At 37.1% G+C, this 27,072-nt stretch overlaps 1 protein-coding gene across 4 annotated transcripts in view; it reads left to right on the top strand.

The window, feature by feature from the left end:
- Nucleotides 1-27,072, top strand: part of LOC137235471 (epidermal growth factor receptor kinase substrate 8-like) — a 741,986-nt gene that overhangs the window by 338,790 nt on the left and 376,124 nt on the right. The window contains exon 5 of one of the 4 annotated variants that reach the window (XR_010947911.1): nucleotides 24,135-24,153. The exons of the other annotated variants lie outside the window; for them this stretch is intronic. The gene's annotated coding sequence lies outside the window, so the exon portion shown is untranslated. Of the gene's footprint in view, nucleotides 1-24,134; nucleotides 24,154-27,072 lie in introns of those variants that run through there. 4 annotated transcript variants of the gene reach the window in all.

Genomic DNA, 27,072 nt, shown 5'->3' with positions numbered 1-27,072 from the left:
GGACTGTTATAATTTGAAAAACTAGGTTCGATTAAATCATTCTGTAATAGGTTTTCGACTTGTTTATTTATTTCTTGGCGTTGTGTGTATGGCAAACGGTAATTTTTTAATATAGACAGGGGTTTTGTCAGTTAATCTAAGTTTTTGTTCGTAGAAATTATTAAGCGTCGTTAAGTCGGTTTTTAATGCAAAAATATCAGAACATTTCAAACATAAATCAAGTAATTTCTTTTTAGCGTAAGAAGGCATTTGTTTTGCCAAAATTGATTTAAGCTCTTCTATACGTTTTGAATCGATAGGTGTATCATTTATGCGTTTGCTGTGAAAACACCGTTACAGAGTTCCTGAGAATCTACAAAAACTGGACTTGTCGAATTTTTCAAACTGAAAACACGAAAAACTTCGCATCTTGGTGGAATTACAAGAGTATTTGTTGAAGTGCTATGCAAAATTGAAATATTTACCTTTTCTGTCCCTTGTCCGAATGTAATTGTGTCATTAGCATAATTGATTATACATTTCTTCGCTTTTAGAAAGTCTTTCCCTATTGTACCGTCCGAAGTGATATTAAAGTTGTCATTGACAACATGAAGAGTCAGAGAAAAAAATGTATTTGATGCGATTATACTTGTATTAACTGTTCCTAGTGTTGTTACCGTGTCTGTTGTTACGACTGTTATATTTATTACGTTACTATTGTCTACTTCTACATCGTTTGCCAAACTGGAAATTTTTATTAGTGAAATGTCTGCCTGTGAATCTACTAGAAAAGAACATATTTTATGTGAATCGCTACAAGCGACTTCGACGAAATCGGAAAAATTTAAATTTAGACAATATATTGACTGAGAAGTGTTTAGTCGAATTGCTCCTGCTCCCTCAGTGTTCGCGCCTGAGGGGCTTCGGCATTTAACGAACGAACATTGGCTGAATTTCTAGAATTTGAACCCTGATTATTGGAATTTCTGTTATTTCCGGACCGATTATTATTGTTATTGTTGGAATTGCTATTGCCTCTATTGTAATTGCGATTATTGCCTCTGTTATAATTGTTATTTCGGAAATTTGTATTATTGTTTTGCCTATTTGCGTTATTGTTAAATCGAAAATTACTATTGTTGTTGTAGCTGAGATTACTGTTGCCTCTGGAATTTCCACGGAAATTATTATATCTTATCGGACGTGACAGAAACGCTAACACTTGCCGCTCTTTAACTTCCTCTTCTCGCTCTATAATCATTTTTGCTACTACGTCCCTTGAGTCTCTGAAGGTTGTTGACGCAAGGATTGATTTCACCATATCTGACCTACTATTTAATCTACAAACGCTAATGGTTTGTTCAACTGCCATCTCATGGGCTTTTGCCTTCGTCATACCTTCAATGATTAGACAGCGCTCTAACGATTCAGAAAGCTCTTCTACCTGCTTTGAAAATTCTGAAAAATTGTTATTGGTTACTCTTAAGGCTGCAATTTTTCCCGCGACAACTTTCGAGTTGTCTGGCCTAATTTCACTACATAGCGCTTCTTTAATTTGGTTGACTGATTCTATATGCGTTGGTAGGGCTTCGCGAGCTTTGCCTTCGAACTTGGATTTTAAAAATGCAATAAAAGTAGGAGTTAAATTTTCGTTAGAGAATACTTCCATTAATTCAACTTTATTTATAAACGAGCCAAGTGCTAACGGGTCTCCACTGTAGTTGTCTCGCATAATCGAGGCACAAGTATTAATAAACGATGTTTTCTCCTCGATTGTGGCCATGGTTGTAATGTTAAGAATCGGAGTTAGAATAGAAAAACTAGAATTTGGAATTACAGGTTCGTCAGCAAATCCTAAAAAGTCTGCACTCAGGGATAATTTATAATTATGTTCACTTGTTAAGGTATCAGTTGACGATGCACTTGAAGATGAATCAGAATCTGAATTATTGGAATCTATATCTTGCTCTGATTTTTTGGAATCTAAATTTTGCTCTGAATTTTTGGAACTTGAACTCGGATGGGAATCTTTAGAAACAACCTTCCCGCTTCTTAGGTCCATACGCGTTGAAACGAATAGACAAAATATTAAAATTTTTGTTGCAAGATATGTGGAATTTGTTTATGAAGATTGAATAGAAATTGAATTTAAAGAAAATTAAATTGGAACGGGTTAAGTTGATCTCAAAAGAAAATTATGAAAGTATTCTTAAAAGGAATTTATGAAAATATTTTAAAAGAAATTTGTGAAAGTATGTATTTTTGAAAGCTTTTAGATTTTAGTTATAATTATACAATTGGTTAGCGAATACTTATTGCAAAAAAACTTTAGTTAGTAAATTTTATTGAAATACTAAAGTTAGTGATTAGTTAATGAAAAGAAAGATTAAAAAATATTTACTTTACGCTTTTGTTGTCCGCAAATCCAAATTGGAATTAGCTGAAAATTTTCCATGCAAAAAGGAAGTTGCAATTGGAATTCACATGCAATTTAAAAGATGTTGGATATTGTTTACAAATATATTTATTGAAATGTAAGAATTTTTAATTGTACAGAATTTGAAAAAAAAAAAATGTTTGTATTTGAAATGTATGGCAAAAATTATAATTTTATTTGAATTTGAATGCAAAGATTATAGAAAAGTAAACAAATTTTTTTTTGTATTTTTGTGTTGATGGAGCCCACTGTAGGGCAAAGTGGGACTAAAACTAGAAGCAATTAATGAAAAATTAAAAAAAAAATTTTTTTTGTTTTTTTGTCCGACCCTGTCCCACAGTGCCTGCCCAAAATCTTACCCATATACCTAAAGTATGTGAAATTGAACTAATTTATGTATTATATGTATGTACATTAAATTTTGAATATAATGAGAAATTTTTGTAATACGTATGGTAAGTAATTTTTTGAATAATTGGGAAAATTAAGTGAAATAAAATGTGTTTACATTTTAATGAGTATGGTAAGTGGATTAAGAAAAATTTTTTTTTTATTTAATTTAATTAATTAATTTAAATATGTTCGTAAGTTTTGAAAAATAGTTGGAAATTGAAAAATAGTTATATATAAAAAATTGAAAATATTATTTTATAATAATGTAGATAATAAAAATTTTCGCACACCATACCACTTGATGCTGGACTTGCTCAACTGTTTGCTGTACCTGCTGTGCCTGATGTTCAGCTGCTGGTGCTGTTGTTCTGCTGCTGCTGTTGTTAGATGGCGTCACTTGTCTTCCGCTTGTTCTTGTTGTTGATGTACGATGGTTTGCCGTTATGATGGTGGCGTGGCTAGTGCCGTTATTGAAATGGCGTGGCTAGTGCCGTTTTTTGTTTCTTTTCCACTAAGAAATGTGTACAGTTTATTCAAAAGGTTTGGTTTTTAGTTTTTTCGAATTACATTATTTCTGCTGCCATTTAGTTTTTGTTTTATTATTAATTCCGAAATTTTCTTATTATTTCCGTTTTTTTAAGTTTTTGTGTTATACGTATATATATTTTCTTTAAATGTCTTTCACCTAAATTTTTTTCCACTAGCCACTGTCATAAGCCACCACCACTGCCATATTTGCGCTGATTTCGTTTCGTAGGTTTTTTGTTAATTTTTATATATTTTTTTGGTTTTTAATGATTTTAAATTTTTTTGTAAATTTTCCTCAGTTCTATATATATATATTTTTTTTTTTTTGTAACGATTTTAAATATTAAATTTTTTGAAATGGTTTTTGAAATTTTTGTATTTTTTTGTAGGATTTTCAAATTTTTATATATTTTTTTTGTAATAGTTTTTAATGTTTTATACTTTTTTTGTAATTTTTTTGTTTTTAAACTTTGTTTGTGATATTTTTCTTGATTTTATAAATTTTTGTAACTTCTTTGTAAGTATATGTATTTTGTTAATTATTAATTAATTTTTTTTTTAATTTTTAAGTGCGTTTTTGTTTTTTTCTTTAATTCCCACGCCTGTTGGGAGGCTTGCCTCCTTTCGGCCACAACCCGTTTTTACGGGGCTTCGGCCCACGGTCGCCATATTGAGGATCCATTTTACGGATCCTATGAAACTGTTCGGTACGCACACTCGCACTGAACAATGCGCACACGCCTTTTCCAAAAAACTTTTACTTCTCTTCCTAGTTCTTCCTTTTTGAATAACTAAATGTTTGGTTAGATTTTAATTACAGTTGGTTTATTTAAAACTTATTCTTTCTACACATTTAGTTGTTATAGCTGTGCACTTAGTTTTTAGTTTTACGACTAACTTAGCTTTTAGTCTTTTACTTAGAACCGTTAGTTTTAATTCTATAATAAAACTTTATTTGTTCACTTTAGGTTCACAAATGTGTTTTCTATTTTCACAACTTGTCTAGTTACATATTCCGTATGTAACTTTTTGGTTGCGGTTTTATTTTCGCGAGTGATGCGTCGGCCGGTTTACTTTAAACTAAAAAAACTGCCGCTAACGCAACTCTGCGGCTTGGCATATTTTTCCTTACGTTGCTTACCAACGAAATTAATGATGGCGTCGAAATAAATCATGGCGTCGAGCAACGGCAGTTTTAGCCAATCAGAAACTCTCCGAGTTGCTCGACTCTAACAATTTTAGTGATGCCAAGTGCATCTGATGTATGGTTGCATCTTGCACATTTCTAAAGAGGGTTGCCATCTACAATTTATTTTGATGCAATTTACTATGGCACTACAAAGGTTAAGTTCGGGTGTAACCGAACATTACATACTCAGTTGAGAGCTATGGTGCCAACATAAGGGAAAATAACCATGTAGGAAATTGAACCGAGGGGAACCCTGGAATGTGTTTGTATGACATGTGTATCAAATGAAAGGCTTTAAAAAGTATTTTATGAGGGAGTGGGCCATAGTCCTATAGGTGGACGCCATTTAGGGATATCGCCATAAAGGTGGATCAGGGTTGACTCTAGAATTTGTTTGTATGATATGGGTATCAAATGAAGGGTGTTAATGAGTATTTTAAAAGGGAGTAATCCCTAGTTTCATAGGTGGACGCCGTTTCGAGATATCTGCATAAAGGTGGACCAGGGGTGACTCTAGAATTGGTTGGTACAATATGGGTATCAAACGAAACGTGTTAATGAGTATTTTAAAAGGGAGTGATCCTTAGTTCCATAGGTGGACGCCGTTTCGAGATAGCGCCATAAAGGTGGAATAGGAGTGACCCTAGAATTTGTTTGTACGATATGTGTATCTAATTAAAGGTATTAATGAGGGTTTTAAAAGGGAGTGGTGGTAGTTGTATAGGCGGTCGCCTTTTCGAGATATCGCCATAAAGGTGGACCAGGGGTGACTCTAGAATGCGTTTGTACAATATGGGTATCAAACAAAAGGTTTTAATGAGTATTTTAAAAGGGCGTGGGGCTTAGTTCTATAGGTGGACGCCTTTTCGAGATATCGCCATAACGGTGGACCAGGGGTGACTCTAGAATGTGTTTGTACGATATCAGTATAAAATTAAAGGTACTAATGAGGGTTTTAAAAGGGAGGGGTGGTAGTTGTATAGGTAGTCGCCTTTTCGAAATATCGCCATAAAGGTGGACCAGGGGTGACTCTAGACTTTGTTTGTACGATATGTGTATCAAATGAAAGGTGTTAATGAGTATTATAAAAGGGCGCGGGGCTTAGTTCTATAGGTGGACGCCTTTTCGAGATATCGCCATAAAGGTGGACCAGGGGTGACTCTAGAATTTGTTTGTACAATATGGGTATCAAACGAAAGGTGTTAATGAGTATTTTAAAAGGGAGTGATCCTTAGTTCCATAGGTGAACGCCGTTTCGAGATATCGCCATAAAGGTGGACCAGGAGTGACCGTAGAATTTGTTTGTACGATATTGGTATCAAATTAAAGGTATTAATGAGAGTTTTAAAAGAGAGTGGTGGTAGTTGTATATGTGAAGGCGTTTTCCCGATATCGACCAAAATGTAGACCAGGGTGACCCAGAACTTCATCTGTTGGATACCGCTAATTTATTTATATATGTAATACCTGCCAAAATTTCAAGGGTTTTTATTTCGCCCTGCAGAACTTTTTCATTTCCTTCTACTTAATATGGTAGGTGTCACAACCATTTTGCAAAGTTTTTTCTAAAGTTATATTTCGCGTCAATAAACCAATCCAATTACCATGTTTCATCCCTTTTTTCGTATTTGGTATAGAATTATGGCATTTTTTTCATTTTTCGTAATTTTCAATATCGAAAAAGTGGGCGTGGTCATAGTCGGATTTCGTTCATTTTTTATACCAAGATAAGTACGTGAACTAAGTTCGGTAAATATATGTCGATTTTTGCTCTAGTTATCGTGTTAAAGGCCATGCGGAAGGACAGACGGACGACTGTGTATAAAAACTGGGCGTGGCTTCAACCGATTTCGCCCATTTTCACAAAAAACAGTTAACGCAATAAAATCATTGCCCCTACCAAATGTCAAACGGATTGGTAAATTTTTGTTCGACTTATGGCATTAAAAGTATCCTAGACAAATTAAATGAAAAAGGGCGGAGCCACACCCTTTTTGAAATTTTCTTTTATTTTTGTTTTTTGTTGCACCATGCCATTACTAGAGTTGAATGTTGACATATATATGTCTGGCAACTCTGGCTAAGCAAGTTGCAAGTTTCTTCGCTCGTCTATTTGAAAATTTAATTAATTAATTTAAAGAGTCAAACAATTGTGAGAATTGCTAAATATATGGTTATATCTTTCCTATTGATCGGAAGATAAGGTTCGTATTTTACTCTCTGGCGTATTTCTTGTAAAATAGAAAATCGTGAATCTAAAACTAAATTCCGTTGCAACAACAATAACTAGTGCATTTAAAATTTGAATTGCATTGCAATAACAACTAGTTTAAGAACAATTTGTGTAAAATGGATGACTCTTGTGGTAAATATGATAAGAGTTTTGGCCGGAACGACACTACTGTTGTGCCGTGCAGTCGCTTCTGTAAGAAGCGTTTTCACCGCGCCTGTTGTGAGGGCCAAATCACCGAATACGACGTGAAGATGATAAAGGCTAACTACCACATTCGATATTGGTGTCCTGAATGTGTTAATGTGCCTGATAAAATATCTAAGGCATTCGAATCCGTGCTTGCCTCGCAAATACTTGGGCTGGAAGCCATCATGACCGCATTTGAGGGCAAATTCAAGGATTTGTGCATGCAGGCGGATGATTTGAAGAATATAATTGCAAATAACAAATCATCAGCGAGTAGTGAAAATATGAAGAGTCGAAACAAAAACAACGCTAAAGAAAAGGCAAAAGCAAAATCTATCAGAGACAATACTGAAAACAATAATAATATTGATGTACTCGCTGCCAAAATAAGTGCGCTCATGTGCATTCATTTCGAACAACAGCAACAATAATAACAATTGCAATGGTGCATTAGATTTAGTTGCTTTCTCGCCTTCACCTATTCCTCGACGTTCGCAATCTGCTGTTCTTCCCCTCAACAGTTCTCGGCCTGGGTCAGTGGTACAGACAGCTAATAATACATCATCTTTAACAACAACAACAACAGCTCCCGCTGCACCTATCTCTCCTTCATTTGCGTCTTTCGCTGCGTCTCCGTCCGCTACCACTAGCGAGCGTGTTCGTGGTAAATCTGCTGCTGCTAATACCAATGCCAATGTTTTTGAAAATAATTCTGCTGCCGCTAACACCAATAATACACGTAAAGTTGTTGTTGGTACAAGCACAATTTGTGAGCTTGATGTCGCTGCTCGTCTGGAATGGTTTCATGTACGATCGTTCAAACCGTCCGTAGAAACTACTGACATCACTACGTATATAGCAAAACATACTTGCATCAAAGAAAATTCTATATCATGCTATAATTTAAAAAAAAAAATGTAGCGGTAGAGACAGTTAGTAAAGTAAACTTTAAAATTGGAGTTCCGTTCTCAGATAGAGCAAAAATTATGGACTCCGGGCTGTGGCAGTCAAATGTCAAAATCCGACCGTTTGAGTTTTTTCAAAAGTTTGTCTCGACAGAGGGAGGACAGTGAGTGATGCGCCTATCACAAATCCAAAGCTCACAATATATTATCACAATGCCGGTGGTCTGCGTACAAAAACAAATGAGCTATATGATTCGGCAGCGACCAACGACTTTGATATCATCATACTCGTGGAAACTTGGCTAACTGCAGATTTTTTATCATCAGAGCTTTTTGATCGTTTTTATAATGTCTATCGAAGGGAAAGAGTAGTGCAACCGGGGGTAACAATAGGGGGCGGTAGGTATTTTGGTGGCTGTAGCATCTTCCCTGGCAAGTCGTGAAGTGCAACTACACGTTAACGATGCCAACATTGAGCAAATTTGTATTTCTGTAAATATAGGAGAAACGTTCCTTGATAGTATAAATGAAATTTTCTTTATTGTTAGTTACATCCCACCAAATAACAATTATGGAATGTACAAGTCACATATTGATAATATCAGCTTTATTATTGTTTCTCTATTACCTCACCAAATGCTCTATATTTTGGGTGACTTTAATCTGGGTTCTATTCAATGGGTGAGAGATCCTGATGACGGCTTTTTAACCCCCTTTACATCTAAAAAGGATGTCGAGGACTTACTTTGTGATACATTGTACTCATTTAACCTATCTCAAATTAACGACATTGGAAATGATTTAAACAGAGTGTTAGATCTAATTTTTATAAACAATGATATATCCTGTGATTTGCCACTCACCTGTGAAATGGTTCATCACAAAGCAATCTCTATTCAGCTCTCATTCTATAAATACGATAATAACTCCACTGAACCCGAGTACTACTTCAATTTTTATAAGGCGAATTTTACGGCTCTGAATGCGTTTTTCGACTCCATTGATTGGAATTTAATCTTTGAGCAATTAGACTTATCAAATATGTATATGAATTTCAAGAGCGTGGTAGAAGAAAGCCTTTACCTATACGTCCCAGCCCACAGAAAAAAGAGATCTTTCAATCTCCTATGGTACACAAAAGAACTTTTGAGGTTAAAAACCCAACGAAACAAAGCGCACAAAAAATTTAAGAAAACTGGCACTGCTGACGACGAAATAAAATTTGCTGAGTGCAGGAAGAAATTTGAATGCCTATCCAAGTTCCTTTATGATATATATATTAATTCGCTTGAGACTAACATAAAAGCCAACCCGAAGTCTTTTTGGGTTTTTGTTAACTCAAAACGAAAATATAACGGTATGCCGAAATCAATGGAGTTTGGAGGCAAATTTGCTTCCTCAACTCAGGAAGCATGTGAGCCCTTTGCCGACTTCTTTGGTTCGGTATTTAACAGGTTCCGGACAGTTAGTACGTCATGTGATACATCTGCCATAGTGGAGTCTGTAAATATTGGTCAGTTCACGGTTACAGAGGAAGAAGTCCTGGAGTCCCTTATGAACCTTGATGTATCTAAGGGAGCTGGATACGATCTTCTGCCACCCTTGTTCTTAAAGAATTGTGCGGTTTCACTCTATCCGCCTCTTACTAAAATCTTTAGCAAGTCCCTTGAATGTGGTAATTTCCTTGACGAATGGAAAGTGGCATTCTTATCGCCAATTTATAAGTCTGGCCCTCGAAACAAGGTAGACAACTATCGACCCATTGCTAAGCTATCCATCATCCCAAAACTGCTGGACAAAATTATAAATAACCGGCTATTTGCAGTTTTTAAAAACTATATTGTCCCTCAACAGCATGGTTTTTATCCAGGGAGATCCATTAGCACAAATCTCACAATATTTGTTAATTTTGTGGTTTATGCGATTGAGGACGGCGAACAAGTGGACACTATGTACATTGATTTCGTAAAAGCTTTCGACAGTCTCAATCATAATCTTTTACTTAATAAACTCGGAATCCACTCCAACGCTCTAAGTTGGCTTAAGTCGTATCTCCAAAACAGGAAATTAATAGTAAAGATTGGCAGCAATCTCTCCAAGCCTATAATCGTTACAAAGTAGTCTTCTGGGCCCTTTACTTTTTTCTTTATTTATAAATTACATCTGCCAATTTTTTTAATTTTTTAGTTGCTTGATGTACGCTGATGATCTAAAACTTGATTACAGAGTTAAACACATTAGCGACTGCATAGAGCTACAGCAAGACATCTTGGAATTGATAAAATGGTACAATAGTAACGGTCTTTTCTTGAACTTCTCCAAGTGTAATATTATCACATTCACTCCGAGAAACGCATGCATAATGAACAGCTATTACTTTAACGATAGCGACTCATTCAATCGTACAACTACTGTTAAGGATTTAGGAGTATACTTAGACTCGAAGCTTAGATTCGACTTTCATAAGGAGTACATAATCAGTGCTGCCAATTCAAAACTCGGCTTTCTCAAACGTAATTCCAAAGACTTTTTTGATCCGCTAACGCTGAAAAGTCTTTACATTAGCCTTGTAAGATCCATTTTGGAATATGCCTGCATCATTTGGGACTCAGACTTTGTCACACATTCCAGCCGGTTAGAAAGAGTTCAAAGGAGATTCACTAAATTCGCCCTTTGACGAATGTTCACTTTTGAATCGATGCCATCTTATGAACTAAGATTTTGAATTTTAAATATTCAGTGCCTTAATATTCGAAGGAAAATTTGTGGTATTTTCTTTATCAAAAACATTTACGACAACAAAATCGATTCTCCGGAACTACTTTTTCTTCTCCCCTTCTATGCACCTGAAAGGTGTCTAAGGGACAAATACATTTTCTACGTTCAAACGCGTAGAACGAATTTTGGAAATAATGAACCTATTCACAGAATGATCTCCTTATGTAACTGTTTGCAATCATGCCGATTTTAACTCGTGTAAAGAACATTTCAAAGCTGATGTTATTGATTACTTTCTTTTCAATTAATATGTTCCAGTATTCCTATTAATATATAAATGTTTGTACATGTGTATTTATTTAAGCCGTAGCGAATTTTTTACAAAAATTTGTGTTATAATGTCATTGTATTTATAAATTGTTACCATATATTTTTCTATTTCGATAATTTTTGTTTAAGTTGTTACATATCTGTGAGGACTATGTCCGGTAGATAATAAATAAATAAATAAATAAAATAAATAAATAAATAATTTACTTATATACTGTAAAGATATAACAATTTTTGTTTGTTTTTGTTTTTACTTTAAAAAATAGTTATTAACCATCCTATTATTGAAATCCAAGCTTTAAAACAGGTAAAAAGTCATAGACTTAAAATAACGTTTTAAATTACCATAATTGTACATTTTTGGACAGTTGAAATATGGAAAAAATGGGATGCAATCTCAATGAAGAAACCGGCTTATTCGAGGACCTCAACAGTGATAGCGGTCAAAATATGGAAGCAACGGGATGCTTCTTTAACGAAGAGACTGGGCTATTTTATATACCAGAGGATAACCCGAAAGATAGCGAAGAAATTGAGTCAGAAGGTAAAATAGGGAAGAGGAAACGAATACAAAAAAATCGGAGATTGAGAATTTTAGGAAAAAAATATGAAGGATTGAAATGGGTAAGAAATGAAAATAATTTAAACGATGTTGTGTTTATTCAAAAAAAGGGAAGGGAAATCAGGAAACAAACATGTAAGCACCTGACAGAAAAATAAACCGAACGAAGTTTTGTTTGTTCGGCAATGGACGAAGATGCACGAGTTAAGTATTTTAATTATTTTTGAAGTTTACCTTCATGGGCTGCAAAGAGTGCATATCTTAATGGATTAGTACGAACTCGCAAAATAATCAAGCGAAACCCTTCCCATAAAAAACAAAGAAAAATATTTGGATTTGATTGCTTTTTGATAGCATCTAATGGAAACAAGCTTCGTGTATGTAAAGAGTTTTTTCTAGCTACTTTTGGTTTAGACAAAAATGTATTTACTCATTGGGTGAGAACAAATAATAGAGTATCCTTGCCAAAGAAGTCAAGACCTTCATCGTCTGTATCCGTGTCCTTGCCAAAGGTGCCAAGACCAACAAGGTCTGATTCTGTTTTAAAGTGGCTGGATATACTACCAAAGATACCTAGTCACTATTGCATCGCATTTATGTGGAGGATATTGTAACGAATTTACTTGCAAATCCTCTTATTTGCCCTTCTGCTAAGTTCGAATCACTAAACTGTTGAATAAATAACTCCAATATTGAATAATGGAAAAATGGCCTTTATTAAAGTACCTCACAATAACACTTACACTTTGCAACTAGCTGGCTTAATAACCAAACTGATTGATAGCTCAAATGAAACTGATCTATTGCCCGACAGATAGCGTGCTTAACTGAAAACTGCTCCTAGCGCCTCTACCGCTGGTGCTTTTATACTCTGTGTTTTCCTCGTGGCATCTTCTAGGCGCTTCCAGATTTTGCTTAGTTAGTTATAAATTTCCACAGCCACAACTACAGATGTATAATTTTTATAGCTTCTCTCATAACCCATGCGCTTGTATGTGTGAGCGACAATTCCACAATCACAATTGCACACCTTTAGGAGCATTTCAGATAAGATATCTGCATGTGCTTGTGTGTTGCTCTCAGCTGCGTGTATAAACTCTCCTTACCAGGCGGATGTCTATCCGCATTAGGTTGCCTTCCTTGGGTACTTGCCGTGGAGGGCGCCGCCTCCAAATCGATGCTCACCTGTAGGTTATGGTGAAGAAAGGGCGGTCTTTCCCGCCGGGCATTCACTCGGTACAAATAAAAACACTTCTTTTTACTTTTAATTTAAACACGTTTATTTTAATTTTAGTTTTTCGGACAAGCACGTCTGAACGCTACGTCTGGCCAATTTTTAATTGAATTATTCAGAGCCGAATTGCTCTGTGTTCAAGTTGTTCCACACCCGTGGGTAGACAACGGGTGTTGCAGCAACTTGAACACAGGGTGACATTTTAATATTTATTAGGGCTCTGTTACATCATCCTTTTTGGGGAAAAACAAGAATTGACAAAGTGATCAGTTTTGTCACATTCTTCTCTGGCCATAAACTTATAAAAATTGTTACGAACAAACGAATATATATTTATATTAGGGTGTTCCTCCCCTTTTTAATTCGTTGGTTCGGAACCATTTTTATTACTGATTATTACAAACGAATGAATTTGATTTTAGTTTATTAAATTATGTTGTTTGTTCTTCTTTTTTTGTTGTAGATATTTACATTTTAATATATATTAAATTTGTTAAATTTTTTCATTTTTAATCTTTGCTGCTTTTGAAATATGTTTTTTTCTGTTTTGATTTTTTTTGTGGTTGAACTTAAGAAATATGAACAATTTTTATGAAATAGGTTTTTTGAATATACAAAATTTGTGTCATTTTCTCTTTTTTTTTTTTTAACAGTTTTTTGAGCCTTCGTGGCTGCTTAAATGCTAGTACATACTAAAAAATTTTGGATTTATTTTTCAATCAAATTTAAAGTAAAAGTATTGAAGTAATGTTAGTTTACTTTAGTTAGGCGGTTTTTATGTACTACTTTTTCTTTGTTTTTAACTTCGTCGAAAATAGTTACGTTAGGTTCGTTAATTTTAGTTATAATAAACGGACCTTGAAAAATATTTTCGTGTTTATGATGTGGTTCTTTTTGTAAAACTACTTTATCTCCGATTTTTACAATTAAAGGTCGTGCCGTTTTATCGTACAGATTTTTACTTTGTAATTTATTTTTATTAATTAGATTCTGTGCCATTTTTTGCGTTTTCTGCATCCTAAACTTGACTTCTTTGGCATAGTTTTCGACATTATAGATCGGGTAAATTTTTTCTTTACTTAATTCATTAGGCAAAGTTGCTTTTTTCCCAAAGACTAACTCGTAAGGTGAAAATTGATTGTCGAAAACTGTGCTACTCGTAGTATTGTGTAGGAAAGTAAAGTATTTTAAATAAACATCCCAATCAGAAAAAGTATCTTTTAGATATGCACGTAAGTATTCATTAAAAACTCTATGATTACGTTCAATCGTGCCAACAGTTTCATGATGGTATGCAGTTGAAAAATTATGTTGAATATTTAAAAGTTAAGTTAATTCTTCAAATAATTTATTTTTAAATTCAGTACCTAAATCTGATTTTATGGCATTCATTGTGCCGTAAGTTAAAATGAAGCCTTCAAAGATTGCTGAAGCGATTGTTTTTGCCGATTTGTCTGGCACAGCGACCGTTACCAGGTATTTAGTCATGTCGCAAATCATGGTAAGTGCGAAATTGTTACCATATTTGGACTCAGGTAGGGGTCCTATTGTGTCAATTACTAGATATCAAATGGTTTACAAGGAGTTGGTGGTAAAACAAGCTTTTCTTTTGTTTTAGGCATAACCTGGTTTAAAAGACAATCATTACAATTTTTGATATATTTCGATATATCGCGAGTCATATCTTTCCAATAAAACTTTGTTCGTAGTTTTGCGTAAAGTCTTTTCATTCCGCAATGTCCACCAGAAATGGGATCATTATGGTAAAGTTTCATAAGTTTTAATTTTGTATCTTCATCTGTTACTGTCTCCACTGGATCTGTTAATATAATTTCTAATGATTTTAAAATTTTATTTCCAATATTTTTGAAATTTGTAATAGTATAATGTTCGAACAAAATATCGTTTTTAGGCCATTCAATTTTCTTAATTTTGCGTTTGTCGGCTTCTGATTCAAGCCTCGAAAGTAATTTCTCTAAAGTCATTATTTCGTTAACAAGCTCAAAACTAAGTAACTCGAGTTTCTTATGTTTAATATTCGCAAAAATTCTTAAATTTGTTGTTTTATTATTTGTATCGTACGTAATTGCAGATCTTATTCGTGGAACCTTTTTCGAAAAATTAAATGAAAATTTGTCGTAGACATGTAAAGTAAGTTGTTTTTCGTCGTTTTTGTCTGTTTTAATATGAAGATTATTTTCGTTTTGCCGTTTTGTCATTGATCTTGTCTGAACTACCAAAATTTTTTGTTCGATTCCTTAATTTCATCGATTGTAATACGCGATAGTGCATCAGCACCAACGTTTGATTTACCCTTTATATAAACTATAGTAAAGTTATATTCTGCTAGTTCTAATCTTATTCTTGAAAGTTTTGAAGATGGGTCTTTCATATTGAATAAGTATACTAGACCTCTATGATCTGACTTTACAATGAAATGGGTGCCATAAACGTATGGTCGAAAATGCTTTATTCCAAAGTAAATAGCTAAAAGCTCTAATTCTATAATGGGTTTTTTCTGCTCTGCTTTATTAAATACTTTAGAAGCGAAACTAATTGGCAAATCACTACCTTGCTGTTCTTGACTCAAAACAGCGCCACATCCAGTTGTGGAAGCATCAACGGTAATAATGAATTGTTTAGTAAAATCTGGATATTGAAGTAATTTTGGTGAAAGTAACGCTGCTTTCAAAGATAAAAATGCTCTTTCGCACTCAACATCCCATACAAATTCAACTCTTTTTCTGCTTAATCGGTTCAGAGGCGCCGCCGAAGAACCAAAATTAGGTATAAACCGTCTATAATAGTTTGCAAACGCGACGAATCGTCGTAACGCGTCTTTATCAGTCGGTTTTGTATACTTTTTAAATGCGTTTATTTTAGAGTCGTCTGGCAACAAACCTTTGGCTGAACATTTGTGACCTAAAAATGTAACTTCTGGTCGTAAAAAGTTGCATTTATTTGGGTTAAGGTTGAGATTGAAAGACCTACAAGTATCGCTGCAACCTATGAAGATAATATCGTCGACGTACAAGAATGCGACATTGGGTGGTATACCCGAAAAAGCTATAGTCATTATTCGTGAGAATGAATTTGGTGCTATATTTAAACCGAATGGAAGCACTTTCCATCTAAATGCGCCACGGTAAGTGCTGAAAGACGTAATGTCACGATAGTCAGGATGCAAGGGGATTTGATGAAATCCTGAAAAAAGATCTAATGTTGAAAAATATTTTGCTCTACCGAGATCGTCTAAAATATCGTCAACTCTATCGAGTGGGAATTTATCATCAATGAAATCTACGCTTATACGATAACCTTTTTGATCATTAGTATCTTTCTTTGGGACTACAATCAAAGGACTATTGTAATTGGAATAACTGGGTTCAAACAAATCGTCATCTAACAATTTATTTTCTTGGCGATTTATTTCTTCGCGTTGAGAGTGTGGTAATCGATAGTTTTTAACATATACCGGCTCGTTGTCTGTCAATCTTAATTTTTGCATGTAGAAGTTATTTAAAGTCATTTTGTCCGTGTCAAGAGCGAAAATGTCGGCATAATCTATGTAAAGGTCAATTAATTTACTATGAGCATGTTGAGCTATTTGATTTTTTTAAAATTTAAGTCAGTTCTTTCGTACGTTTGTCTTCTGTTTCTGTCTTGTTAATTGCATAAACGTTGTAGTTTGAAAGTTTTTCTGTCCGAATACTTTTTCTTTTCACATACTTTATATCATCCGTGGTATTTATAACTTTAATGATTGGGTTACTGGAATTAACAATGCACCTAGCTGTGAAAGCACCTTTTTTAATTTCCTGCGGGTCCACGAAAAGTGGTTCGGGTGAATCTCCTAAATCAAAAAGTTTGAATATTTCACATCTTGGTGGAATGATAAAACTGTCGCTTTCTGTTCCGTGTAGAATTGGTATCGCGACTTTTTCATTACCTACCCAAAAGGAAATACTATTTCTTTCATAGTTAATAATGCATTTGTTAATTTTCAGAAAATCTTTACCCAGTATGCCATCGGATGGAATATTAAAGTCTTCATTTACTACATGTAAAGTATGTTTAATAGAAAAGTTAGAACAATTTAAATTTACGGTAATTTTACCTAAGGTCGAAACTGAATTTGAAATGACAACGGTAATGTTAATGATGTCGTTCGTATTTAAGGAAATATTTCTGTCTAAACATATCTTTATTAAAGAAATGTCCGCTTGAGTGTCTACTAGGAAAGAACAAAATTTTTGTTACTCGTTAAGTTGTAATTCAATGAAATCAGAGTAATTTAAATTTAAACAATAGATGTCTGTTGGCGAGGGATGTTCGCTTACTGGCTTAGTGCGTCCTCCCCAGTGTTCGCTCCTGAGGGGCACTGGCGTTTAAAGCGCGAACGTTTGCGTTTCTACCTCTACCGTTGGATGATTTAGAATTGTTACCTCTATCGTTACTGCTGTTTGCATTTGAATTGGAATTTGGACGTATATTATTATTGTTGTTATTTTGGTATCTACTTCTGTTATCATAGCGATATCTCTGATTATTGTTACCGTTATAGTTACTATTATATGAAAATGAACTATTATTTCTATAACCAGTATAGCCGCAGTTTGGGTAAAAACCTTGATAACTACCACGTGAATTTCTGTATGTGTTGTTACCACGCGATCGAAAAGCTAAAACCTGACGTTCAGTTACTTCGTTGTTTTGTTCTACAATTAAAGTTGCTACCACGTCTTTCGGATCTGTAAATGCCGTTGAGGCTAAAATGGTTTTTAATAAATTGGATTTTGCGTTTAAACGACACACGTTAACAGTTTGTTCGACTGCCATTTTATGAGCTTTCGCTTGAGTGATCCCTTCAATAATAAGAGACCGCTGAAGTGAGTCAGCTAAATCTTCAACTTTTTTGGAAAAATCTGTATAATTGTTACCGTTAACATGCAACGCTACAATTCTCCCTGCTACAACTTTCGAGTTGTCTGGTTTAATCCTATTACGTAGAGCTGTTTTAATTTCATTGACCGAAGTTACTTGTTTTGGTATTGCTTCACGGGCTTTACCCTCAAATTTTGATTTTAAGAATTCTATAAAAGTATCAGTTAAATATGCAGTAGCGAATTGTTCAAGTAATGCAATTTTGTCTATAAAAGAATCAAGTCCTAGAGGATCACCACTGTAGTTTTCTCTAATAGAATTAGCACATTTGTTAATAAAAATTCTCTTATCCTCTGGTGTTGCCATGATTTGATCGTTAAGTTCTGGAGCTGAATTAGCAGAAGGTGAGGCCATGTTTGTACTATTTGGATCGTTAAGATCTGATTTTAAAGTAAAAGAAGTTGAAGTTAGTTTTGCACTATTTGAATCGTTAAGATTTGAATCTAAATTAGAAGTTGAATTTTTAATGGAAGAATTTTCGAAGCCTGGAAAATCTGTTGACAAAAAAAATCTATTTTCCTGGTTTGTGACTGCTTCTGTCGAGGATGAAGCTAAACTTTCGTAGCTTGAGGCTGGATTATCGGAATCGGATCCTAAGTCTGAATTTTTTTGCACTTGCTTACCACTTCTAAGGTACATATGTAGTTATCAGAATAGCACAAATAGTTCAGTTCAAACTATGAAATTAATGAATTACTTATTTGAATGTCTGAATTTATATTTAAAGTTGAATTGTTGAGGAAAAGATAGAAGAAATTTTTTTTTTTTTTTTATAAGGGAATTGATTTGCAGGTGAATAGTCACTAAAGGAGTATTTAACTATTTATTGGAAGAATTAATTAAAACTGCAGTATGAATTGTTAAAAATTCCAAAATGTAATCACGGACACACCGCTTTATTCAAAAAAATCTCAATTTGGTTTTTCACGGAACCACCGCTTATATCAAAACAATTTTAGTTGGTTTTTCACGGAACCACCGCATGTATTAAAAAGTTAACTGGTTTTTAACGGAACCACCGCATATATCAAAAAAAAATTACTTGGTTTTTAACGAAACCACCGCATGTATCAAAAAAAATTTATTGGTTTTTAACGGAACCACCGCATGTGTCAAAAAAGTTAATTGGTTTTTAACGGAACCACCGCATGTATCAAACAAAATTAATTGGTTTTTCCGAAAACCACCGTAATATCAAAATCCAAAATTTATATTAAATACGAAATTAATTTTTGCTTTAATTTTTCAAATTTAAAATTTTTGATTTAAATGCGAAAGCACCGAATTTTATAAAAGTTTTATAAATGTTTTAATATACATACATAAAGCGTAAGAAAAACACCCGCAGGCAACATCTTAAATACATATATGTATACTTATTTTTTCTTCTTCTGGTCACTGCTGCTGCTGCGCTGGCAGCCCTGAATCGCTGCTGGTGTTGTTGCTAATTTTCGTCTTTGCGTGTTAAAGTTGGTGGTGGTGGAAAATTACGTTTGAATTGTGTATGTATATGTTTTTGGGTGTCGTTATGCGTGGAGTGGTGCGAGTGCCGTTATATACATGCCCGTTGGTTTTTCAGAATTTGTTGAATTTTGAGTAATTTTGTTGAATTTTGATTTAAGAGAATATGTCGTTGTTACGGCGGCAAGACCACAGATAGGACGCGCTCGTAATAATGGTGGGGAGAGAAGAAAAGAAAATACAAATGAATTCGTTAGAAAAAGATACACAATAATGTTTATTAAAATAAAAGCAAATGCAAATTCAAAGTTAATCCACTTAATCACAATTCAATATTTCCGATGACGGAAGTGTAAAAATGAACTTTATAATTTTTGGTATTAAGGAAAGACTTACCTTCAGTGGCTTGGCTGCTGGCGGTTTCTTAGACGTTCGCAAAAGAAGTCAAAGAGGTAAAAAGCCTTTAGTTCGCGGTCACCGCCGAATCCTAGGCTTAACTATTATCCGGCGGGGTAAACGGTTATCGGTATAAACCGATATGTATAAATGAAAAATGTGAGGTAAAAGGACAACGAAAAGGAAAAGTAAAGCGATACGAGGGTGCACCGCCATATTTAGGCCTGTGGCTTAAACATGCCGGCCCCCTTGCAGCGAGCAACTTCGAAACGACCGTGACGCCCCAACAACCAAGCCCCAAAGGGCTCGCGAGAACGAATCTCAACTTAAATGTAGACCCTGCTGTAAATGTGTATGGAAGAAAACTAGTGTGACCAGGATACATAATTCGACCGACGCCAGACGCTTCTCCGTGGGATTCCTGTGAATAAAGAGATGTTAGTCGAAATAGACATAGGTTGATTTTAGTGCACTTTACTTATTGAATGAACAGATGCCTGATTATTGCTGGTGGGCTCCAGACACTACCAACCCGAATATGGTGGCTTGAGTCAACAGCCCGCCTACGTTCGACGGTGGTGTGCCGCTAACCATTAGGCTGGCGTAGACATCGGCACCTAATGTGAGCCGGACGGGTGTAGACCGGTGGAAAGCTGGATCCGCCAGCTTCATGAATTGGAATGGCGTGGCTACCGATGGATCCAGAGTTGCTGTAGGACTAAGCCGGGAATATCGTGACACCACTGTGGCCTGGGTCGTCACTGCTCCCGTTACCCCGTATTTCCCTCGTAGAACAAGCGTGTACTTCACGTGATAGGATGTGCCGGTACGCTCTAACCCGAGGTCCTTTGCGAGGTTTGCATCGATGATTGAGTTCGGAGCGCATGGATCGATAAGGGCGCGTACTGCGTGGAGCTTCCCTCCTGCTGCTATCCGGACGACCGCCGTTGGAGCTATGGAAACGAATGCGCGTGTAATGGTCGTTGCTAGAGGAGTCTCCCGGAGGCGTCCCGTTCTGAAGCCGGCTGGCGTTGTTGGTTGGCGCGCGAGCGTGGTTACTTGGGCACGAGCATTATACGGGGCCGCCCTGCCAATTGAGCGTAGTGGCGAGCGGGACGGACGCGGTTCCGCGTCGCCACGGCGCCCCCCGGCAGAGCGGTGCGATGGGGGGAAAGGGCGTGTCTCCCCGCCATCCCCGCGTTGTAGGTTTGAAGGCTTTTCATGACGTAATAGCGGTCGGAAACGTTGTGGTCCTGAACCGCCCGGTGGTGTTGTTGCTACTATTGTAGTAGGATCTTTCCGTCGTTCGATCTCTTCGTCGGCGACGTCCGCTTCCCACCACAGGGTTTGTTCCGTGGCGTGGATGGGTAGGGCTCCGTCGGAGCCCTCTTCGCCATCACTCTCATGGGACGGTGGTGGAACGTCGTCGAGGTGTGTTGACGTGTGGTGCTGCTCGTTGCACCGATGACAGCGATCTTCGCTGGGACATGTCTTCCGTTGGTGGAATGGCGATAAGCAATTGGTGCAGTATCTCAAATCTATAATCGTCTTTAGTCGATCGATGTTCGTCATGCCCCGGTAAATTGGGCAGAGCCTTATGCTGTGCGATTTTTCACATAGCCGGCATGGGACGCTGAATGTGCTGCCGCGTGCCTCCGTCTTGGCGCGTTTATGGGACAATCCAGTCATTCTGGAATATCAAATTGTTAATGGAACATTCGTAGATGCCCTTGGGTTGGGTGGCTTATGAGCGGAGACAAATAGCTTAATAGGCTGAGCTTGTGGTTGGCGCACTCGGGATGAATAATCTGATTAAGTCAGTCTGCCGACATAATGACGGTTAGTGGTTGAAACCACTGTTAGGTTTGGTAAAATTGCATTGAGATACGCGTAAAGGTATCTTTAATTTTGAAAATATTTTCATCAGAATGAAAGTTCTGATATTGAAACAATCAACGAGTGAAATTAAGAATTATTAAATATAGACTTAGGACAAACTATATTTTTTGGTGTTTGCCTAATACAGGCAATATGCGGTAATATACGCTACATTTGTGTAGCAGATGGTATCACGAGTTACCCGTGTATTTTCACGGCTCCTTGTAATTGCCCTACAAAATTTGGTCACAAAACTTACCCACGCCCATGCAAATGTGACTATGAATATAACCTTTGAATGACTGTAAAATGACTAGTCAAATGACGTCGTGCAGATAGAATGTGCGACAGATGTATAGGGGCCTTTATTCGCTGTCTGGGAACACTCTTTGTGTTGATTTGGGCCATGTTGTGTGAGAATCACAAATTGTGGTGTGTTTGTTGATTTCAACACAACCCTGGCGGGAATAGCCTACACTATCGAGTGTGGTAACTTGTAGAGCTGTCAGCTGCTCACTCTTCCAATCATTGGAATGAGACAACGGTGCGGTGCTGCCCATTGCAGTGTAATGATACATAATGGTCATGTCATGAAGTATTTAGGGAAAACTCGCGTCTGAGTTCTAACGCGACATAAAATTTATAGTTTTTCTAAAAGATTAATTTCTCCCTTGTTTGTAGTATCAAAGCATGTATAACACTACTTTGTTCTTGCTTGGATTCCAAGTTAAAAGGTCTGACGAAACTTCAAAACCCCAAAACAATTGCTCTCATGAAAGCGATGGCACTATTCCCCCAAAGTTCGTGAGTTAGACCTGTTTTTGTTTAAGTTTTACCTTTTATTTTGCATTAACATTTTGAATCAGTAAACACGATGCAAAGAACACGCGAAAATTATTTTGGTCTCGAGTAGTTCACTCTCTTCACAAGAAGTTTGACTTTGATAGTGTTCTAATGCGCCAAAGTTTCAAACTAAAAACAAAATTTTTATTTGTCAGAAGAAACCTATCGAAATACCAACTGACTCGTTTGTTTTCAATGGACTAGGCTGTATTTTTCGTGTTTCGTATTTCGTTAGTTTTTTTGTTCGGGTACTAACACTCGAGTTTGTTGGAACCCACGGATCCGACTTGTGATCCCATGGGGTCGCGCGCAATGTGTTTACGGCGTAAGAAACGACGAAAGCAAATGTCATCGAGTGGCAACCTTGATTCGTTCATTCAAAATGTGATTCATTCATGGAAATGAGTATAGAGACATTTTGAATGAATTCTCACTATGAAGAAAACTTGTGATGGGTAAGTATAAGTATCGTTCCCTTTTTGATAATTTTATAAATTTTCTAATTTCTTTTCATTTTATTTATTTTTTTCATTTTCAGGTACCCAGCTACAACTTGGGTGGTTTGCTGGCACCACCTGAGTGAAAAATTCGATTTCTAAGGGGTGGTACATACAGAATGGTGTCCAAAATACTAAATTGGACAATTCTCACATTAGCAACCTGCACGCATGTAATCCTGTGCGTAGAAGTCCACTTTGACTCTGCGGCGGGTGGATAAATTTTTTTTTTTTTTACAATAGCTTCCGAAATCCATTCAAACATCCTCCTTGGCGGCCACCGTGGTGTGATGGTAGCGTGCTCCGCCTATCACACCGTATGCCCTGGGTTCAACTCCCGGGCAAAGCAACATGAAAATTTTAGAAATAAGATTTTTCAATTAAAAGAAAATTTTTCTAAGCGGGGTCGCCCCTCGGCAGTGTCTGGCAAGCGCTCCGATTGTATTTCTGCCATGAAAAGCTCTCAGTGAAAACTCATCTGCCTTGCAGATGCCGTTCGGAGTCGGCATAAAATATGTAGGTCCCGTCCGGCCAATTTGTAGGGAAAAATCAAGAGGAGCACGACGCAAATTGGAAGAGAAGCTCGGCCTTAGATCTCTTCGGAGGTTATCGCACCTTAAATTTTTTTTTTTTTTTTATCCTCCACCACACTAAAGCAAAAGCTTTCACAATATCTTTGTGTCACAGAAGTTAAATGTTAGAGGCTCAGTCACGTATTTTATGTCTACAGGAGACAGGTGGTAGGAAAATGGATGAAGTGGCACAGTTCTGTGACTTACAGATGATTTTAAGCGTGAACCTGGGCCGCGTGGTTGTGTGTCGGGCAGCGTTGCAACCACGGCTGGCAAAATTGATAGTGGCAGGCCTATTAAACGGGAATATATTGGTGACCAATATCTACAGCCTGTTGCTACACTAGAACGGTGGTGAATGTTAGAGAGTTATGAAGATGTCCAAATGGAAGAAGGGCAGTCGTCGGTTTTCGGGTTGGTTTACATAACTGAGCCAACTGCCAATCCGACTGCGCTCACATTGAATGCAGTGCTGAAGCATGACCAACGTCTGTCTTATAATGCCGAAACAACAACAGTAAATGATGTTGCCGGTAGCCTCAAATTATTTAGCCTGCACGACGATAGTTTGGAGGATGAACGCATGTCCCAATCTCAGTAAAGCACTTTCAAGACCTTCAAAACTTTTGCTTCCAATTATAGTGCTTGCAGCAATATGAGTTTTAAGAAACTTTTAGTTGGTCTTCGTGCATCCGATTTACATAAAGAAACGTTAGCTATTCTAACCGCAATTACAGAAGTTATACGTGAACGTGGTGGCACAGAATCATCAACGGAATACTTTATACTTCTAATGGAACAAATTGAAGCGAGTACAGAAGATAATATATTGATATGATATTATTGCAGGTCTTCCGCTGCTTGCCATGGGCATTAAACCGGTACCGGCAGCGGTGTTGCGCAAACGTTTTGGGGAAACAGCTCAAACGTTTCTAACGCGGTTGCAACATTTTATGGAGTCTCCAGATCAAACGATTTTAAAATACATCATTGGAAATTTGTCCGTTTTGTGCGCTCAAGATTATGTGACTTGGTCGCATTCCTCAACTTGGCAATATCTTGATGCTATACTTTCTTTCACTGTACATTCGAAGCCGAAGATACGCAAAGCTGCGCAACATGCTATTGTATCAATTATTTATGGTAGCTCCTTTATGCAGCCAACTAAGGCAGATGATGGAGAGGCTACAACCAATATAGAGCTGCCAAAGGTGAAAAACCATCCGGCCAGCAGTCGCATTACGACATTTTGTTTGAGCCAATTCAAGCCCGAAGTTTTGACTAACTCTCAAACGACAGTGCTGCATACACTAACACTGCTCAAAGATATTATAAGCGGTTTTAAAACTGAAGATATACGTACAGTTTGCGAAAGTTTACTTTCTATAATGACTGCTGCTAATGTACCCATACGCACAAATTGCTTTCAAACATTGCATGCGCTCTTTGCATCACGCACCACCAATTTAAATGGTCATTTGTGCGCTAAATTATTGGCTGCAATATATGAATATCGTCCTGATCGTGTTGATGTACGTCAAACAATAGCTTGGGTTAGGGTGTTGAAGGAGGGTCATATACATTTGGCGTTGCTAGATTTGAGTTTGTGCATGAATGCTTTACCGCGCTTTGTCGATATATGCTCCTATGGACGGCGATTAGAGTTTTATGGGACGTGTAATGGCTGGAATTCCACTTGATATACGTCTAATGGTGACGGATGGGGATCTGACCGATGGCGTCGGTGGTGGTAACAAGGATTTGGGTGGTATTCGAGGCGCCACAACAATTGGATTCACCGCCAATTAGTTATTACGAGGTAAGTGATTTCCTGATTACATACAATGCTGGATGATGAAATGAATATCTATTTTCATATCGGCTGAGGAGCTAGTACAGCTTTGGGGGTAACCTAATCGCTACAACAACAACAACAACAGGTAGTACAGTTGCTTAGTGAGCTTCTGAGATGGAGGCGCATACCAAACGAGCACGCTTCCCCCCGGATGAGACTTGAACCGTTGGCCAAGGAATGAAGGATATACGTTCGATTACTTGTAAGTTGAATTCAAAAGGGTCTCAATTATGTTCCTTATATATATATATTTAGTTGTTAAGTTGGTCGTACAAAGAACCCAGTAACTGATAGGGTGAGTCGCCAATGTATGGGACCCTAGTGTTAATAAAGCGATAATAATTATAATGGTTATGTGACGTTCTTCAGGAGAATTCGATCTCCAATTGGTGTGGGGGAAGGGGGGGGGGGGCTTAGGTGTATCGATCGTACCAGATAAAATATCGCAGGACCCTCATTGTTGTTGAACGACAAACTTCGTTTTAGTTAGTTTCCACTCTGCCTTGAGGTGCCTAAATTTTGGATTTCCCTATTATTGAACTTTCTGACAATGGAACCGAAGAACTAGTCACAATATTGAATTAAATTTTTAATTAATTTTTTTTTAAATTTTTTTTTTTCCTTGAAGATCTTATTGTATGAGAGGGGAAGAGTAACTGCATGATAATCGAATTCGAAAGTCATGCATGAAATATGGTCTCGAATATGATCTGAAACTGACTGTGAACAGCAGTCAAAACATTACTCCCAAACAATTAGCGTTCACGGTGACAATGATCTCAATTGTGATTAAAGCAGTTCGAAAGATGGATCATAAATGATTACTTAGGAATAATCACTTTTGTCTCCCGACAATCCTTTAATTTTTGAATCGAAAATCCCTTTTAAATTTGAACGTGTTTAATCATCTTGGGGCATGATGTTTGAATATTTTTGGAGTCGCTGGTTATTCTGGTGGTGATATGAATAAACATTTTTTTTTTTTTGGGAGGGTATACGGTGGCAGATAGTTTATCTGCTTTAGGCTTCTGTTGGCCTCGTTCGGGGTGAACGAGAGCTGGGCTATGGGGTTTGTTGGCCTCGTTCGGGGTGAACGAGAGCTGGGTTACGGGGTTGGTTATAACGGTTGGGAGTTACAAGTCTCCCACCCCCTCACTGGAGGGTGGTAGTAGGACCAATTTCGTGATTGGTCTGGTGGTTTGTCCCCTTGCCGTATCCAGTTCGACGACTCGAGCTCGGTTATCGGGGCCATAATGAAGGGTGGCTATCCGACCTAGTCTTCATTCGTTGGGGGGCAGATTATCCTCCTTAATGACGACTAGGTCTCCCTGTTTGAGGTTTGGTTGTGGATGCTTCCACTTAACGCGCTTATGCAATTCCGTGAGATACTCCGTTTTCCACCGTTTGCAGAAGGTATGATGCAGCGCCTTAAGTTTTTCCCATCGATTGACGAGTGAAGCGCGATTCTCGCTAACATCAATCTCGGGTGGTGCTAGTAGGTGGCCCCCGACTAGGAAGTGCCCGGGGGTAAGTGGCTCCAGGTTGGACGGGTCATTTGAAGACGGGCTTAGGGGTCGGGAGTTGAGACAGGATTCAATCCTACACAGGAGGGTGCTAAACTCCTCGAGAGTAAATTTATGATCCGATGCGATCTTTTTGAAATGAGTTTTGAAACTCTTGACTCCCGCTTCCCACAGTCCGCCCATATGAGGAGCAGCTGCTGGTATGAAATGTCATGTCAGGGTTTGGTGGGCATATTTAGAGAGGGTTTCATTGCGCGCATCAACGAGGAAGGCCTTGAACTCTGAGCGGAGAGCCCTCGACGCACCGACAAAGTTCGTCCCGTTGTCGGAATAGAGGTTTTTCGGGCATCCCCGTCTGGCGACAAACTGACTAAACGCTGCTAGAAACACGGCGGTGCTGAGGTCGCTA

The sequence above is a fragment of the Eurosta solidaginis genome, chromosome X, assembly GCF_040869045.1.
Source record: "Eurosta solidaginis isolate ZX-2024a chromosome X, ASM4086904v1, whole genome shotgun sequence".
NCBI classification, from domain to species: domain Eukaryota; kingdom Metazoa; phylum Arthropoda; class Insecta; order Diptera; family Tephritidae; genus Eurosta; species Eurosta solidaginis.
Note: the sequence above shows the minus strand (reverse complement) of the source record. Positions and strands in the feature narration are given on the sequence as shown.